Consider the following 19,338-nt stretch of genomic DNA (forward strand, 5'->3'; position numbering starts at 1 on the left):
TTTAAGATTTAGCGTTTTAACTAATCGTATATCCTTCCCCCTTTTTTTGGTGTTGTTTAAGGATTTTATTTAACCATTACTACGATTAGTGCAGCATAACATCTGCCATAGAGAACACGTATAGAAACTATTTGACTTATTTCTATCATTTGTGGTTCCGTAACCAAGAAACGTGCTTGAAATATTCATGGTGAAACTGATGTTTTTCTTAGGAACATTTTCTGAGTATTCTGGTACAAGGAATTCGTGGTATTTGGTGACTCTTTGCAGAATCTGCCCCGATAGCTGAAAGGTCAGTGTGACGGACTGCCGTTCTAAGGGGGCCGCGTTTGCTCTGTATCTTTATTGGAAAGGAAATATCTGCACAAAAGTTTATAGGTCTACGGTATGTGTTGTGTGTCTTATCTGGTAACAAATCTGTTCCATTCACCAACAGTAGTTGCGGTTGACAACAGTGGTAACCTCAGTACTGTTCTAAAAAAGCCTGCATTCGGTATTGTTCGGTTCTGTCTCGGATTTGTTTTTCAGGCAGTGTTACTCATAGTTGTAGTATAACAGTGATACGAAAATCGTTGGTAGGTTTGCAGACGTAAAGTTGATCGATACGCATCTCGTGTATGGGTTAACCGAATTGGTAGCAAATCGGAACAATGACGCTATGCCGAATTGTTCTCGCAGCGACGCCAGCATTATCACAATACGTTGGCATTTGAGGGTTGTTGCATTACTCTGATTTCTATCGATCATTTTGAAAACTGCATATTACAGACTTTCTGACTGTCGTGAAGATATTTTCGCGGAAACGAGGAAAATGGAGGAAAAAACCGAATATGTAATTTCATAACTACTCTGGAACGAGCCAATGGAGACCACGGGAGTCACTTAAGTCTGTTGCGACACCAACTGTGCTTTTGGACATCAACGCTGAGTGCGCCGAGTTCAATGCGTTGCTGAACGCTCAGAAACGATGCGACTTATGCATTCGGTACGTCTTCTCAATGTTGGTATTATGTGATCACAGCAGGCCCATGCGGCAGTTATCGGCTGTACCTGGTTCGCAAATAAAACTGCCTTTTCCTGCTGCTACGAGTTGTATAAGACACATTTACAAATCGCACACACCATTAATAATATGACAGTTAACAACGTCGAAAAGCACACAAAAACTGCTGTACAAAGACTGGAAACAGTTCATAGGAGAAAGATCAACCAACTCAAAAAACTCCAGTCACAACATAATACCTTTACACACAGCCAAGAGAAACACACACACAAATTCTACTCAAGACTAGTGAACCTTACTGACACACAGTTAAACAGTAAAGAAAGACAGCTGTTGGAGAAAGGGTTAAAATACAACCTAAATTCATAAATAGATGAAGACACTTAGAAAATCTAATTATAGAAGCAGAAAGTGTTTTGACATGGGAAGACAGGAACGAAAACAGCAGAGTCAACGTTGAACTAACTAGAGAACGAGTAAAAAAAGAAATCCAGAATATAATAACCAGTATAAAAACACAACATCACAAAACCAACAAAAACACAGAATCTGCAACATTCATAAAACTTTGGAGAAAACTTCAAAATGAAAATGTTGTCATTTCAAAAGAAGACAAGGGGAACACAGTAGTACTGATAGACGTAGAACAATACATTCAGAAACCAGAATAAGTCATCTCACAAAAGAACATTGCAAAATTAAAATCAGACCCAACAAACAGATTCCAGACAAAAGTTAAAAACGCTCTGAAAAATATTGACATCATACTGGATAACACAGAGATAAGAAAGTTGACACAGATCAATCCCACTGTACCTGTCCTCCGAAACCAACCAAAAATCCACAAACTGAATCTTCTTGTGAGGCCAATACTGGATTTCAGATAGTTCCCCACTTACAAGCTGGTAGGATAAATGTTAAAATTACTGTCTGAAAATTTCAAAGTACAGCAAGAGAGTACTACTAAAAACACTACACAGCTAATAAAACAATTAAAAGATATAAAAATCCCATACACATCAAAACTCCTCTCATTTGATATAAAAAGCATGTATTCCAACACACCAGTACCATAAACAATAGAAATCATAGATAAAAACCTATGGATTTTGCCAATGGGGTACCCAGTTTCACTTGCCTTAGCAAATATTTTTGTAAACCACACTGAACACATCATTTTCACAAAAATAGTAGCAAAAGAATACTATATGTTATATTGGTTCAGGTATATAGATGGCATACTTTGCTTAATAGATGAACCACAAACAAAACTAAAACTACATACTGACATCAACAGGATACAGAAAAATATAAAATTCACAGTTGAAAGAGAACAGAACAACCAAATTAACTCTCTGTATATAAAAATCAAGAAACAAAACAATAAGCATATGTTTGAAATTTACCATAAACGCACAGCAACAGACATTATCATTCCCGAATCCTCAAACCACGCACACTCACAAAAGCAAGCAGCACTTCGACACATGCTCTATAGACTCAACACAGTACCATTCACCAAAGAAAGCAACCAAAAAGAACTGGACATAATAATGCAGATAGCACAAAATAATGGTTACAATAATAATACAGTCACAAAACTAAACAACGAAATTAAAAGTAAAATAAAAGCAGACAGCACCAAACCACAGACAACAACAAATGGAACCAAACACAAACATGCAGTCCCATGACAGCTACGCAGGATAATCAGAAAAAGATGAAAGAAAACACAAGATGGTACACAATGACATACAAACACAAACTCACACATAAAATCACCAACATTTTCAAAAGACAGGGAATAAACATAGCGTATACAACAGACAATTCTACACAAAAATACAGAGACATATACCAGAAAGCAGGTATATATCAACTACAGTGTAACACATATGAAGGCAGATACATAGGAGAAAGAGGTAGAACATTTGATGTCAGATACAAGGAACACATGAGAGCCGGGAAATATGCGACAAACCACTCCACGTCTGCGGAACACCTAAGAGAAAATGATCACAAACCAACCACTAGAGAACATGAGATGACAATAATTAGAATCAACAATAAAAATTACCTCCCAACCCCGCAAGAAATTTTCCACATACAGAAAACCAAAGCAAAAAGGAAAACCCTGTTGAATGACCATGTATACATGGTAAGCAATTCATTATTTACACTAATACATAAAATAATAGAATAACGCTCCCAAAGATGTTTAATATAATATTACTGTCCAATATAATAATAATACCACCCAACATCTTTATACTCACTTATCCATAAACCCCTCCACAGAAAATTGAAACGAAAAGTCAAATCAGCTGCCACCAAAGTTTTCAGCCACTCACTAACAGCTAGTACAACACCATACAATTCTAACCACCAACCTAAAAAAAGTATTCGTCGACTCTCTCTCTCTCTCTCTCTCTCTCTCTCTCTCTCTCTCTCTCTCTCTCTCTCTCAAACATACACATGGTATAAACATTATGAATAGAAGTTAGTCTTGAACATATACTTCATACTTCGTCAGGTTGGCTTCAAATAGGTAAATTCGCCAAAGAGGAGAAAAACGTAAAGGAGTCGCAATATATACGGTATGAAAAGTAATGTCCGGTGAAATTGTTATATCGAGTGGCAAAAAAAGAATAGAACACCACAAAAAAGGAGTGAGAAACATGGTGAACAGCATGAAGAAGGTCATGACGCAAAGTTCTGCTTATATGGCAGTAATAAAAGTGGTAGCGCGACCTCCAGACGAGATGTGAGGAAACACGAGTCGTAAGTAATTACTTTTTTATAAAAAAAATCGAGACGTGAACTGTTTAATAATCTAGAACTAACAAAACTGTATCTTTATGGATCCCACTAATTATGCCTTATAAGAAGATAAGGCGAAATACGTGTGGGATAAATAAATTAAGTAACAGCACGAAGCCGGCCCCCGGTAGCTGAGTAGTCAGCGCGGCGGAATGCAGCGCCAAGGGGCCAGGGTTCGATTCCAGACTGGGACAGGAGATTTTTCTCCGCTCAGGGACCGGGTTTTGTGTTGTCTTCAACATCATTTTATCCCCATCTCCGACACGCAAGTCGTCCAATGTGGCGTCGAATGCAATAAGTACTTGCCATCGGCGGCAGAAATTCCCCGAATGGGTGACTCCTGGCCCACAATGCTGTACGCTCATTTCATTTTTCAGCAGCAGGAAAAGGCAGTTTTATTTACAAAACAAGTACTGCGATGCAAATTTACGATAGTTCTCCACATAAGATAATAATTGTTTCATCATTTTCACTTTTCAGTAAAATCTTAAGGTCATTCTTACTTGATTACTGTTCCCTTTCAGCAGCAGAATGTTTACAGAATGTGAGTTAGGAAACTTAAGAAAATACAAGTAGTGCAAGCCGTCTTGTAGATTAAGCCAATCGAACACACTCACTCCTCAGAAAGAGCGCACTTATATTTACATAACATAGAATTTGCTTTTATCAAATTATTAAGAAAGAATCAGAATCTATTAGAAGAAGCGAAGTCTACTAAAAGACTTTTTGGATACAGTGAGACGCAAAACAGCAACACGTCAACACCCACTTGCTTTACAATTGCCGGCCGGTGTGGCCGAGCGGCTCTAGGCGCTTCAGTCTGGAACCGCGCGACCGCTACGGTCGCAGGTTCGAATCCTGCGTCGGGCGTGGATGTGTGTGGTGTCCAATATGGCCGGCCAATATGGTCTCTCCCGACTCTATAATGAAGAGATATGGGAAGCGTATGACGTAGACGGCGTTCTTCCATCTCATTTGTCACTGCCGAACGTGCTTTTTTCATGCTTCGACGTCAGAAACTTGGCATGCTTAATGTCAAACGTTCGAATCCACGGTCCGTGTGCATACGCCTTTACATTAAAGTAGCACTGAACAACCTTCGAAAATTTGTAGGTGACTCGGGTTCACCCGGAAGAAGTCAATGAACCAATGCGTAGGCAATAAATTTTATTGCGATTTATTTTACTGTTGGCTGGGTAAATCCACCACTTTCTCCAGGTTTCCAAGCCGAATGCCCTCCATACGTACGGTAGCGCTATACATTGACACTTAAATGGACTACTAGTCGTTTAGCATTACAAATTTTGGTATTCGTGACTACGAAACATAACTTAGCGCAATAATATTATCTTGGAACTCTTCCATTTGGTCTGTGTTTGCATAGAAAAACAGTAATATCACAAATTGAGCCCGCCTTGATGCAAAACAACGTGTTATTTGTTTATTTATTATCCCAAACTAGTTTCGGCGACAAATATCACCATCATCGGTGTTTTTTTTTTCTTTTAAATCTAAAACATGCAGAAAATCGTGTGGTTGTACAAAAATAGTAAAAAATTATTACGTTTTTACAAATCGTCTTTTGAAATATAGTTTTTGTGGTGTCACCGCCAGACACCACACTTGCTAGGTGGTAGCCTTTAAATCGGCCGCGGTCCGGTAGTATACGTCGGACCCGCGTGTCGCCACTGTCAGTGATAGCAGACCGAGCGCCACCACACGGCAGGTCTAGAGAGACTTACTAGCACTCGCCCCAGTTGTACAGCCGACGTTCATAGCAATGGTTCACTGACAATTACTCTCTCATTTGCCGAGAAGATAGTTAGCATAGCCTTCAGCTAAGTCAATTGCTACGACCTAGCAAGGCGCCATCACCAAGTTATATTGAGATGATAATACTGTATCAACAAGACCAATGTTCACCAATTGTGGATTAAAGTTAAGTATTCCAGCAGCTACGTACTTTTCTTTATAGCATTCATTACGTATCCTGTTTCAGACCTCACGCCAGCCTGCGTGAGTTTAAGCGCGTGCCTTTCGGCTTCCTCTCATTGTGTCTGGGCTGTCTTGTCTAGACACAACAGTTTTATATTGATACTTTCATGCTACCTTATTTATTATATGCTACGGCATGTTTTAAGCTATTATTGGCGCTGTTTGTGACATATTTTCTGTGCTCTTTTTTCTGTTGCCGTCTTTTTACTTAGCGAACATCATGTCATCTTCAACCATGTGAGCGGTTGTGAGTAAACAAATACTCAAAGGTGAACCTCGTATGTCAGCAGTATATACTTGGGGTTGTGGTAGTGTTTGTGGAAACCAGTTATTTTGGTGTGTATTTAGCTGTTGTTTAGCTATTCGTGTACTCGCGTTCGTTGGATGGTGAGTGGCTGCTTTTTACACAGAAAAATGAAACATTTGCACTTTGTTTCTGATCCAGAATATTACGCCATCTCGCGAGAGGCGTATCGCAAGTGGCGAGAAAGGTTATGAAAAGCTGTAGCGCGAATTACGACGACTTCTGTTCATTATTTATATCTCTGTGTGTGATGGGGAAGTGGTTCTTTTGCGTGTGTGTGCTTTCTGTTTTGTGTCCTTTGTCAGTTCTCTCATAGCGGTGAAGAATGTGTTGTTGCAGAGTGTTGTGTTTTCATTTATTACATTTTTCCCTTCGACTATAGCCTTTTGTATGGGGTAATTTTCATCTATCGCTAGTTGTGGGTATAAACTATTGCTGTTTCTCAGAATGCGTAGATCGTTTTCGATATTAGTGGGGTTATGGTTTTTGGGTCATTAGATGTTCTGCAAAGGTTGAATGTGTGCTGTCACTTCTTAGAGCTCTCATGTGCTCTGTGTACCTTGTTCGGAAATTTCTGCTTCTTTGTCCTATGTGGTGGGCCTGACAAGAGTTGCAAGTGAGTTGATATATTCCAGCGTTGCTGAATTTATCTGAGGTTTTTCTGACTGGTCTTATTCTTTTCTGAACGGTATTGTTTGTTGTGAATGTTATTGGGATCCCTTGCTTTTTTAAGATATTTCTTATTCTATGTGATATTTTGTTATTATGTGTTAGTGTGTACCATCTCTCTCTTTTTTTCTGAAGTGGTGTGGTCTGCTGTGTTGTCTGTGTGTGCTGCATGTTCTAGATAAAAAAAACACTGATGATGGTGATATTTGTCGCCGAAACTAGTTCGGGATAATAAATAAACAAATAACACGGTGTTTTGCATCAAGGCGGACTCAGTTTGTGATATTACTGTATAACTTAGCGCGTTTGCCATATTAAACAGGTAGCTCTACTTCGATGATATCCCAAAACAACCTTCGATAATCCGAACCGGAGTAGCGAAGTGTTTTCCCACTTGTTTTCTTTCAAAGGCGAAAGACAGAATCTGACAAAAGCGGAAGGGAGGGCTTCTAACTTGATTTCCAAGTTTCGGTGGCTATCAGGCCGATGTAACGAAAATCCGGTTTGTCGCGCTTGGCGTGTTTCACTCGGCGCACTCCACTGCGTGTCCCCGCTCCAACTTTGAGACGCCTGCAGCAGGATGGCCCCTGCTGGAGACTTCAGCCTGCTGTACGACAGCCACCAAGTCTGTCCCTCCCCAGGTGCCACGACACAACAGCTAAAACTTCCTGACCCATTAGTGCCACCACACGTGGTTGCTCTTCGCAGTGCTAAGTATTTGTTCACTGTTTAACGAAGTTTTCAGAGCTGTACAAATTATTCATCGAATTTCTTAACGATTGTATGCAGAATAAGTTATAACTCAGTGTTCACAGGAGATATGTCAGGCAACCCATTGGTTGATAAACTGGACTGAAACTATGGAGGATGAGAGTTCATCGAGATTTAGGAACCCATTCTTTCTTTTAATCCCTTCAGGTCGTTGCTAAGAAGGTTCGTTCCAATGTAGCTGCGCGTTTCTCTCTTCATTCTTAAGCCATGCTCTCACGAGACGTGAAAACGCACGTAGACGAGAAGCTGGTGACGTCAGAGCGTGGAGTTCCACGTTCCACTACACTGCAGAGAATGAAATAGAGAATCTGGCATGTCAGATTACTGCTTCGAGGGTAGAAACGTGGCTAGTAAAATGCAACCTCCTTCTACATTACAAACAGAACATAGGAGCCGCCATAGTGTACACGTTAAATGTCGTATTTGGTGCGTTTTCTTTCTCATCGAGTACATGGTATGAATACAAGCTGTTTTAAAGCATCAACAAACTGAGGAGCTCTCTAAAACGCGTCGTTTTAGCTAAGATTTGTTATAAAAAAATGACAGGAACCTACATATTGGTAGGTAAAGGCTTTTCCTGTAGTTGATGCTTTTGGTGTTATAACATGCGTGCTACGGAAGTATGCTGTTTCAAAAAAAAAAAAAAAAAAAAAAAAGTTCAAATGTGTGAGAATACCTAAGGGACCAAACTTCTGAGGTCATCGGTCTCTAGACTTACATACTACAGGCGCTACAGTCTGGAACCAAGCGGTCGCTACGGTCCCAGGTTCGAATCCTGCCTCGGGCATGGATGTGTGTGATGTCCTTAGGTTAGTTAGGTTTAAGTAGTTCTAAGTTCTAGGGGACTGATGACCTCGGCAGTTAAGTCCCATAGTGGCCAGAGCCATTTTTTTTACACACTAGTTAAACTTCCTTATACTAAAAACAACACACACGCCCATGCCCGAGGGAGGACTCGAACCCCCGGCGGGAGGACCGTGCAATCCGTGACACAGCGCCTCAAACCCCGCGGCTATGCTGTTTCAGTGCTGCGCCACAATTACGATCTACCAAAAGCATCTCTTTCTCGTACAATTTCCATATTATTTACCAAGTAACGACATTTGCAGATACAATCTTTAGACAGTTTGTGCCATATTTGGTGTCGCTGTTGCCATGTCGAAACTGTATCACTGTTAATAGCCCGAGAAGTTCCTGAGTTCTGGAGACAAGGGTAGCAGATTCCATACTGTATCGTTCCAATTTTTTTCCACCTTTTGTTTTCTAAATGATCCTGGGTCTTTCTTATTTATTTAGTAGATGTTTCATCTCAAAAGACGATGTTATTGATTATAAACAATTAAATAATCAAATGAAATTTTCTATAAAGACTGTTTTTTTTAATTATCATAAATATCGTACTTGCAGCAACTGTTTCTGCAAAGGACAACGACAGGAATGTTTCCCCAGTGGCCAGAAATCCTAACGTAACGGTCACTCTGTGTCCTAAAGTAAAAACAAGTTACACACCTGGATGTTTTCGCTATTATGAAACTTTCTGTGAGCTGTATATACCTGTCTCTGGATTTATGGACTGGCTCGTGTTTCCATCTTGGCGTAAACATCCTTTTCAGTGATGGTGAACAGCTTCGAAGTGATGTCCTCTTTCGTTCGAATGAAATTACAAAACGAATCCTGATCGTGAATTCTGTGTGATAAAGTGCGTTATTCAGAGTGCTGGCAGTCAATACAGCACAGAAAATATAGATATTACGCACGCACATACTGGCATTAGACATTATACCTTAACTACAAATATATTCAATTTAAACCGAAAATGGGCTAAAAATTCAACTGAATCGATGAATAACTTCTACTAGTTTGTATCTCAGACCGTTGTGCACCATGAAGTCTTCCCCTACCAACTATCCGCTGTTCAAGCCACCGACGAGTCCAGAATCTTTTTCGCTTTTTTCTCCGCTCTTCTTCGTCGGTCGCTAACAGACTTAACGCAGTTATTTTGCGCTCATCCGTTTTCGTAAGGAAACTGTGTGATTTGCGAGCCAAATGAAGACAATAGCTGCCGCTGAGAGGTCGGCTTCATGAAACTGATATAGAGTCATGAATGAAGCTCTTAGCGTAGTTTCTCAAGAGCGTGTGAAGAAGAACTTGTTAGCCCCGTATTGGGAAGCTACTTTGTGGTTTGATATATTCATTAAACTCTACACTCGACTGAGCTAATTTACAGTAATTAAAGGTGAAGGGTGAAGCTGTCCTCAGCCGGGTAGTTTTTTCAACAATGCAGTTTTTTACTAGGCATTGTAGGTAGGCGACACAACCTTGCTTTCCAGAATGAGGTTTTCACTCTGCAGCGGAGTGTGAGCTGATATGAAACTTCCTGGCAGATTAAAACTGTGTGCTGGACCGAGGTACTGGCGCAAGTAAAGGTGTGAGGATGGGGCGTGAGTCGTGCTTTGGTAGCTCAGTTGGTAGAGCACTTGCCCGCGAAAGGCAAAGGTCCCAAGTTCGAGTCTCGGCCCGCCATACAGTTTTAATCTGCCTGGAAGTTTCACACCCCTGCCTTCCAGAAACTTTTAAAGTGACTTACCCAGCCAGTTATACGAGATACCTACAGTTAGTTGTGGTATTTTTTGCATTAACAAGTAATTAGTAAAAGGTCTGATAACTATCAAAAGAAGTCGTAGAACTTACAGCCTTGCACTTACTTACAGATTCATCTAGTCAAATTTACTTTAATAACACTTCTTAATTGTAACCAGTACACTTACGAGTGGCAAGTTATAATCACACTGAATAAATAACGTAATGCACTTAACTGCAGCGATTGTAATCAGTAGAAAAGGTGAATTAGGTGCCTCAATTGGAGGAATATGACATCATAATGGCATTTATTTACACATATTTCATTGAAATTGGAGTCTGCCTGCTTAGCTGAGTGGTAACCTGCTTGCTTCCCATTCCGTGAGCCCGGGTTCGATTCCCGGCCGGGTTGGAGATTATTTCCGCTCTTGGACTGGGTGTTGTGTCGTCCTCGTCATCATTTCATCCTCATCACCGGCACGCAAGTTGCCCTGTGTGGCATCGACTGAAATAAGACTCACTCGGCGGCCGGTTTTACTGTCATTCGACAATTTGTGCTCATTCATTTAACAGGGTATGGAATTCTTCCTTAGTTTCACTGAGTACTGCAATGTCATTAGCAATTCTTGCCACTGATATCTTTTCATCCTGAGTTTTAATCCCGCTCCTGAACATTTCTCATATATCTATCATTGCTTCTTTGATGTCTTGACAGAAGACTGGAGAGAAAGGCGACACGTCTTCTAATGTCCTCTTAATCTGAGTATTTCGTTGTTACTTTCCCTCTTGGTTCTCGTACATATTGTGCTTTACCCCCTCCCCACTTTCCTTGTCGCTTACATCATTTTGCTCTATTTTATACGGTCGAACTTTTTTTCTAGATTGTGAAATCCCATTAATGTCTCCTGATTTTTAGTGTCTTGCTTCCATTATGAAGATCAAAGTCAGCTCTGCTTCTCTGGTGCCTTTACTTTTTCTAACACCAAATTGATCATCTACACGTTCTCGAATTTCTTTTTCATTTTTCTATATATTGCTATTGTCAGCAACTTTGATGCTAGAGCACTTAAGCTTAATGTGCGATAGCGCTCTTACTTATTTGTTCTATAACAGGCATATTTTCAAATCTTCCTGTGTGTACACTACAGCCATTAACCAGTTAAGTCTGTAGCAGGAATGTATTATAAATCTGTGTGTTGCTAGTCTCTTTAATATACTTTACTATATTCATACATATATACTCGTTAGTTGCAAACGCTGCCACAATAATTCTATGTTGCACGCTTTTACCGCTATGCCGAGCGACGGGATATGTGATTAAAAATGTATGGGGAATATGTTGAAAAGTAAAATGAATTTCAGGCTGGTAAATGCAGCTTTTATGTCTCTGTCACAGTTTGTAACTTAATTGTCGACTCATCTTGGTAATATAATTCTGTCAATGGAATTGTATTTAGCCTCTGTGTGATCTGTAGTTTTGGTCTGGTTGGTACCGTTTTATTTATGAAAAAAATTGTAACAGCAGAAGTCATAAATGAATTAGTCAGTCTCAGACCTGAGTATGATATGTGCGTGGCCAAATGGCCATGATCACGAAGTTAATTAGTAGAAAAATTAGTTATTTTGAGAACGTCAAAATAGTTCAGTATCAGTGGAAAGTAGAGAAGCACAAGAAGATGACAGAAACAATGTGTGGAGCACAGGAGTGCAGTATTAACGTGAAAAGGCGAGCGGGACTCTAAACATTCTAGAACAAGACTGCTACGCCACTGTTGCAATAACTTACCGATATTTCGAGAGTAGTAGGGAGATGGGGGCACGAGCACAATTTTTATATCAAACTGATATGCAAATTAATTAAACTGACCAATTAATTCCCCTAACCCCTAATGACGCCAACCCCCAATCCCGCCGGTCGGAGTGGCCATGCGGTTCTAGGCGCTACAGTCTGGAACCGAGAGACCACTACGGTCGCAGGTTCGAATCCTGCCTCGGACATGGATGTGTGTGATGTCCTTAGGTTAGTTAGGTTTAAGTAGCTCTAAGTTCTAGGCGACGGATGACCTCCGAAGTTAAGTCGCATAGTGCTCAGAGCCATTTGAACCCCAATCCGCACCCCCAGATACTGTCATATGTTTTGCTCAGCTGGCATGTGGGTCCCCACCTCCTCCTCCACCCCTCCCCCTCCAACACCAACACTGCAGGCTGGAATTTCGATTTTTGGTGAGAATTTCGAATTTTGGTGGGAATTTCGAATTATGGTGGAAATTTCTTTGTCTGAGGGCTGTGCTGTTGTCCCAATCCACCACACACCCACGAACTGGTGAGGAATTAAAGTTGCGTTACCTTTTCAGGGACTCGACCCCTGGTCCTTCTGGATGGAAAACCCAAGTGCACCGCTCCACCCCCCCTCCACCCACCCACCCACCCACACACACACACACACACACACACACACACACACAGACATGGAAACTATCCAGGGCAGGAGATGGAGGTTAGGGTAGCGTACTTAATTTATTGTGGTTGGAAAACGAAGTAGAGACGGTCCTAATTACGTAATTATTCATAAAGGTTGAAGATCATTACACAACTATATGCATAGCGCTACCCAAAATCTGCCTAAAATCGCAATACAGCTCAAAAATTGACTATGCCATGCAACTAGTGTTATCCTGCCGAGAAAAAAATTCACAATACGACTCTGAACTAGTGGTAGATGTACTCAAATTCTACCCTTCACCTACAAGGTGGCAGGAAAAAGGCTGGGGGTGTAAGATATTATTTTTATTTTATTTTTTGTGGGATATATGTTCAACTGATGAGTTGCTGGTGTTGGACAGAGAGGAGTTTAGAAAGTGTATTACCTGTAAGCATACATCTGCAGACTGTATCTATCGCTGTTTGACGCCAGAGTTCGCTACAGACACCTGCTCGACAATCACCTTGCAGTGTAGGAAATCGAAGTCAGTACACACTACCACAACTGATGTAAAACGTTTCACTGCTCTAATTACCCATCGAAACTGTGTGAAAAAAACGGCACTTGTAATCAGTGGGTCACAATCCAACACGTGTACTGGGAACTGGAAAAAAAATCATCATAATAACACAACTACCGCAAAAACTGTCCCCAGAAGATTGCAGAGGGACAACAACAGCAGCCGTGTTCTCCTCGATGGGCTGTCATGAACTGACGGAGGCAGTCTAACTTCCGCTCTACCAACCCTCTTCCCTCTCTCTTCTCACCGTAGGTAGGGATAAAGGCCTGTCCAGTCTTATCGCTGATGGCCCACAAAGAGATCCTTCTGGTGGTATTGACCTACTGTCTCCAGTCTGTGGAAATCACAGATAGACAAAAGACAAGAACAAGACGCTTCATGCAATGAGTTAAACGTATTTCTCGGTAAGATGGGAACCCCTCGTCCCCTGAAACAACAATGAAATTCTGGAGAACTCTCAAGATCGCTTTTTCAAACGTCCTCCGCTTTGAAAAGAGGAAGACCTCTGCCTAAAGCGACCAAAGGACCGGATCAGCCTCCAACCGATGGTTGCAGAGTCTTCAGCACAATGCATCCCCGACAAGCACTTGGGTGTTAAGCGTTATTGTCGCCGACAAAAGCTATACATACAAAGTGCGCGACGCCGGCATCCTTCAGAACAAAACAAAAAGATAAAAGAAGGCTATGTTGATCGCGGGCTGTTTGTCTCACAGGGCAGCTGCGGCCTCCTATGGAACTCGCTCACCATGCCTGTAGTAGCCCCGCTCTGAGGGGGAAAATACTGCCCTGTGACAATTTACTTAACGTCAAAGCATCTCTTATAATCAAGCATCTATTAAAAAAGAAAACACAATAGCAATGATAATAAATGTCCTCTTTCCACGACAATAGGTGCAGGCCATTTTCTTTTAGTTTTGTGAGCAAAATCGGCATAGTTTTTACTTTCGACTGCAGGATGCAATTCGCATTTCATTATTTTGTGACATCCAACAAAGTGCACCGCCGCCCAATACAGATTGCACCGCCGCCCAATACAGAGCTTTTCGACTCTGTATGTGCAGAACAGGGAATCAGTGATCATAAGGCCGTTGCAGCATCCCTGAATATGGAAGTTAATAGGAATATAAAAAAGGGAGGAAGGTTTATCTGATTAGCAAGAGTAATAGAAGGCAGATTTCAGACTACCTAACAGTTCAAAACGAAAATTTCTGTTCCGACACTGACAACGTTGAGTGTTCATGGAAAAAGTTCAAGGCAATCGTAAAATGCGTTTTAGACAGGTGCGTGCCGAGTAAAACTGTGAGGGACGGGAGAAACCCACCGTGGTACAACAACAAAGTTCGGAAACTACTGCGAAAGCAAAGAGAGCTTCACTCCAAGTTTAAACGCAGCCAAAACCTCTCAGACAAACAGGAGCTAAACGATGTCAAAGTTAGCGTAAGGAGGGCTATGCGTGAAGCGTTCAGTGAATTCGAAAATAAAATTCTATGTACCGACTTGACAGAAAATCCTCGGAAGTTCTGGTCTTACGTTAAATCAGTAAGTGGCTCGAAATAGCATATCCAGACACTCCGGGATGATGATGACATTGAAACAGAGGATGACACGCGTAAAGCTGAAATACTAAACACCTTTTTCCAAAGCTGTTTCACAGAGGAAGACCGCACTGCAGTTCCTTCTCTAAATCCTCGCACAAACGAAAAAATGGCTGACATCGAAATAAGTGTCCAAGGAATAGAAAAGCAACTGGAACCACTCAAGGAAAGTCCACTGGACCTGACGGGATACCAGTTCGATTCTACACAGAGTACGCGAAAGAACTTGCCCCCATTGTAACAGCCGTGTACCGCAAGTCTCTAGAGGAACGGAAGGTTCCAAATGATTGGAAAAGAGCACAGGTAGTCCCAGTCTTCAAGAAGGGTCGTCGAGCAGATGCGCAAAACTATAGACCTATATCTCTGACGTCGATCTGTTGCAGAATTTTAGAACATGTTTTTTGCTCGAGTATCATGTCGTTTTTGGAAACCCAGAATCTACCATGTAGGAATCAACATGGATTCCGGAAACAGCGATCGTGTGAGACCCAACTCGCTTTATTTGTTCATGAGACCCAGATAATATTACATACAGGCTCCCAGGTAGATGCTATTTTTCTTGACTTCCGGAAGGCGTTCAATACAGTTCCGCACTGTCGCTTGATAAACAAAGTAAGAGCCTACGGAATATCAGACCAGCTGTGTGGCTGGATTGAAGAGTTTTTAGCAAACAGAACACAGCATGTTGTTATCAGTGGAGAGACTTCTACAGACGTTAAAGTAACCTCTGGCGTGCCACAGGGGAGTGTTATGGGGCCATTGCTTTTCACAATATATATAAATGACCTAGTAGATAGTGTCGGAAGTTCCATGCGGCTTTTCACGGATGATGCTGTAGTATACAGGTGCTGTAGTATACAGTTGCAGCATTAGAAAATTGTAGTGAAATGCAGGAAGATCTGCAGCGGATAGGTACTTGGTGCAGGGAGTGGCAACTGACCCTTAACATAGACAAATGTAATGTATTGCGAATACATAGAAAGATGGATCCTTTATTGTATGATTATATGATAGCAGAACAAACACTGGTAGCAGTTACTTCTGTAAAATATCTGGGAGTATGCGTGCGGAACGATTTGAAGTGGAATGATCATATAAAATTAATTGTTGGTAAGGCGGGTACCAGGTTGAGATTCATTGGGAGAGTCCTTAGAAAATGTAGTCCATCAACAAAGGAGGTGGCTTACAAAACACTCGTTCGACCTATACTTGAGTATTGCTCATCAGTGTGGGATCCGTACCAGATCGGGTTGACGGAGGAGATAGAGAAGATCCAAAGAAGAGCGGCGCGTTTCGTCACAGGGTTAATTGGTAACCGTGATAGCGTTACGGAGATGTTTAACAAACTCAAGTGGCAGACTTGCAAGAGAGGCGCTCTGCATCGCGGTGTAGCTTGCTCGCCAGGTTTCGAGAGGGTGCGTTTCTGTATGAGGTATCGAATATATTGCTTCCCCCTACTTATACCTCCCGAGGAGATCACGAATGTAAAATTAGAGAGATTAGAGCGCGCACGGAGGCTTTCAGACAGTCGTTCTTCCCGCGAACCATACGCGACTGGAACAGGAAAGGGAGGTAATGACAGTGGCACGTGAATGGCCCTCCGCCACACACCGTTTGGTGGCTTGCGGAGTATAAATGTAGATGTAGATGTAGATGACCAGACCGTAGGAACAAGTCCACCCTGCATAAAATCAGGAAAAAACTTCCATTATTTTGCTGCTAAAACTACCGATTTTCCGCAGAATGTCCTCATTATTTCGAAACCATCATTGGAGGGGGAAAAAAAGAAAAAGCGAGAATTTGAACTCTGGCGAAAGAAATCTATGTAAAGCAATTTTTTCTGCTTGATGGACAAAGTACATGGCCTGAGAGCGTCTCTCGCATTCAAATCAGTGTCTGTAAATAAACTGTCGTGGACGTGTGTATTACAAAAATTTCAGACATGTGAAATAACATTACAGAATGGAGCCTTTCGCGCCATTTGCTCACAGGTTGGAAAAAAATGCACAATTATTTTACGTTCGACAACAACAATCTATAATTCAAAAGGACATTGCTGTTTTGTACGTTATGCCAGGTCTCGTTTTACGAGGGGCGTTCAGAAAGTAACCTCCGATCGGTCGCGAAATGGAAACGACTATGAAAATCCGATAAGGCTTTGCACAGATGTGTTGGGTAGTGTCTCTAGTATAACCCCAGTTAGCATCACGTCGCTCTTCTCATTTCTGAGCTCGCAGTGAGTGCGTAAAGATGTCTAGAAAATAGTGTCTGCCGCCAAGTACGAGGGCCTGGTGAGAAATTTCGCCTGAAGCTATGCAGCTAACATTACATAACTGTCGTGCTGTTTCGTCTTCACGACAATTCTCAGCCGCATTCTGCAGGGGCAATGAAGATGCTCCTGCATCGTTTTCAAATGGAAATGTTAGATTACCCACAATACAGTCCGCAATTGTCTCCCCCTGAGTTTCATCTCTGGTCACATGAACCGCTGTCTTTGAAGACAACATTTTGACACAGACAACGAGGTGTAGGCCAGCGTGGAGAATTGGCGGAAAGCACTGGCGGCTGCCTTCTATGATGAGGCTATTGAAAAGTTGGTACAACGCTATGACAAAAGTCTAAGTCAGAACGGCGACTACGTAGAGAAGTAGCTGAAAGGTGTAGCTAATTGTTACACGTAAAACATTTCTGATGTTCACTGTGGTTTCAATTTGGCAATCAATCGGAGCTTACTTTCTGAACAGGCCTCGTACATGTATGTTGCTGTATCACACTGGATTTTGCGAAACAAATCATGAGAGCCTGTCTTCTAATAGCACCTCCTATAAGATATTACGACATCTCGCTCTTCCAACATTTCGAAAGCAGCAGATTCTTAAATTCCAGTTTTGTAAGTAATTTGATGATCATAGTCTGTTTCATGAAATCTACACACACGTCGGGAAAAACACTACCATTTCAAGATTCCACAATGAGCTGTAATGCAAGTGGTGTCTACTTTATAATGAGAGGTTATGAAGTGTGAAAAAATGTACGAGTTTCGGTAACACCTATGTTTAGAAACACATTTGTGATGATGAGAATAATAATAAAAACAGTCATGATTCCATGAGAACAGATACAGCCAATTTCTGTTAGATTTGAGAAAAAGTCGGTGTAGTTTTGACATAACAATATGCATCCAACCTTTAACTAGTTACACCACTTCTTGTAACAGAAACAAATACCAGCTGCTTATTGACATTGACCATATTACATATATACATATTGTTCCATTGTAGCTGGACGGCAGTGCTCAAAGTCGCTAGCACAGATCTGCACAAAGTTTAGTCGATTGTACCGGAGGAAAACCATATCCAACAGACTATCACAAGAGAGGGTTCCTGTTTTGTTCCTTCATAAGCAGTGTAATACATTGCATAAACTTTGTTTTTCGACAACGACTTCAACGTCTGTGTCAGGTGCTAAACTGCCTTTAATATATTTCGATCCATTGACGCTCACAGACATCTGAACACCGCATTGTGTAAACTATGCAACTCCCACAACACACAGGTTGGTAGAAACAAAGCACGGAGGCGGAGTTTCTCATTGACAAATATCTGGAAGACTTAAAAACATATGGTAACTGAAAGACTTTGTGGCTTTGTAGAACGTTTCCAACACGCATCCGAAGGTGGTAACCTTTACAGTTAATCTAATCTGCCGTAGGGATGTCTTGGAGTTCCTTTCGAAGAGCATTCTTTCCTCATTTTGCAGTCATGTTCATGTTTACTGTCCGCAGCTCGTGGTCTCGCAGTACCGTTCTCGCTTCCCAAGCACAGGGTCAAGGGTTCGATTCCAGGCGGGGTCAGGTATTTTCAGCTTCCTCGAGATGACTGTATTGTTGTGTCGTCTTCATCATCATCATTCATCCCCATTACGGTCGGAGGAAGGCAATGGCAAACCACCTCCACTAGGACCTTGCCTAATACGGCGTTGGGGGTCTCCCGTATCGTTCCCCTACGATCTGTCAAGGAGTATAGGACTTCATCATGATCACATGATTAATGTCCTGGTGTTCACACTGTGGGAAGGTGCTGTTCACAATATGCCCAAGATAGTAGAAATAAAAAGAGCTATTGTTATCTTATTGAAAAAGAAAAAGCACTTCCAGACAACTCTCTGGAGGCGGTGATCTCTAGATTTCATCCTATGCTCCACGGTGGCAAGTAACAGATATCCAGTGATCTCCCAGGGCTCTCCATCTCAACCAAGTGGTATCAGTCAATCATCATGTGGTAATCAACAGCGGATGGACAGGATGGGAAAGACACCATTGATATGGGAAGATGTACTGTAATACGCACCGCAGTTGATAGCGTGATCAATTTTAGAAATTTTAGCAATCGCTCTAAAACTTCAACGCCCGCCAACGACATGGCAGAATGCTTCCCAATTTCCGCATCCTAGCTAAATCACTCCTCCCCTACTTTCCGTGTACCATATACAAGATTGCGACTGCATATACATAGATGACTGTGCAGTAGGTCCATTCCGGAATTTCGCTGCTGTTCCGGGAGGTCGGAGGCGGCGGGGTGGTCCCGTCTTTCTGAGGAA

Source organism: Schistocerca serialis, chromosome 2 (genome assembly GCF_023864345.2).
Source record: "Schistocerca serialis cubense isolate TAMUIC-IGC-003099 chromosome 2, iqSchSeri2.2, whole genome shotgun sequence".
Classification (NCBI taxonomy): Eukaryota; Metazoa; Arthropoda; class Insecta; order Orthoptera; family Acrididae; genus Schistocerca; species Schistocerca serialis.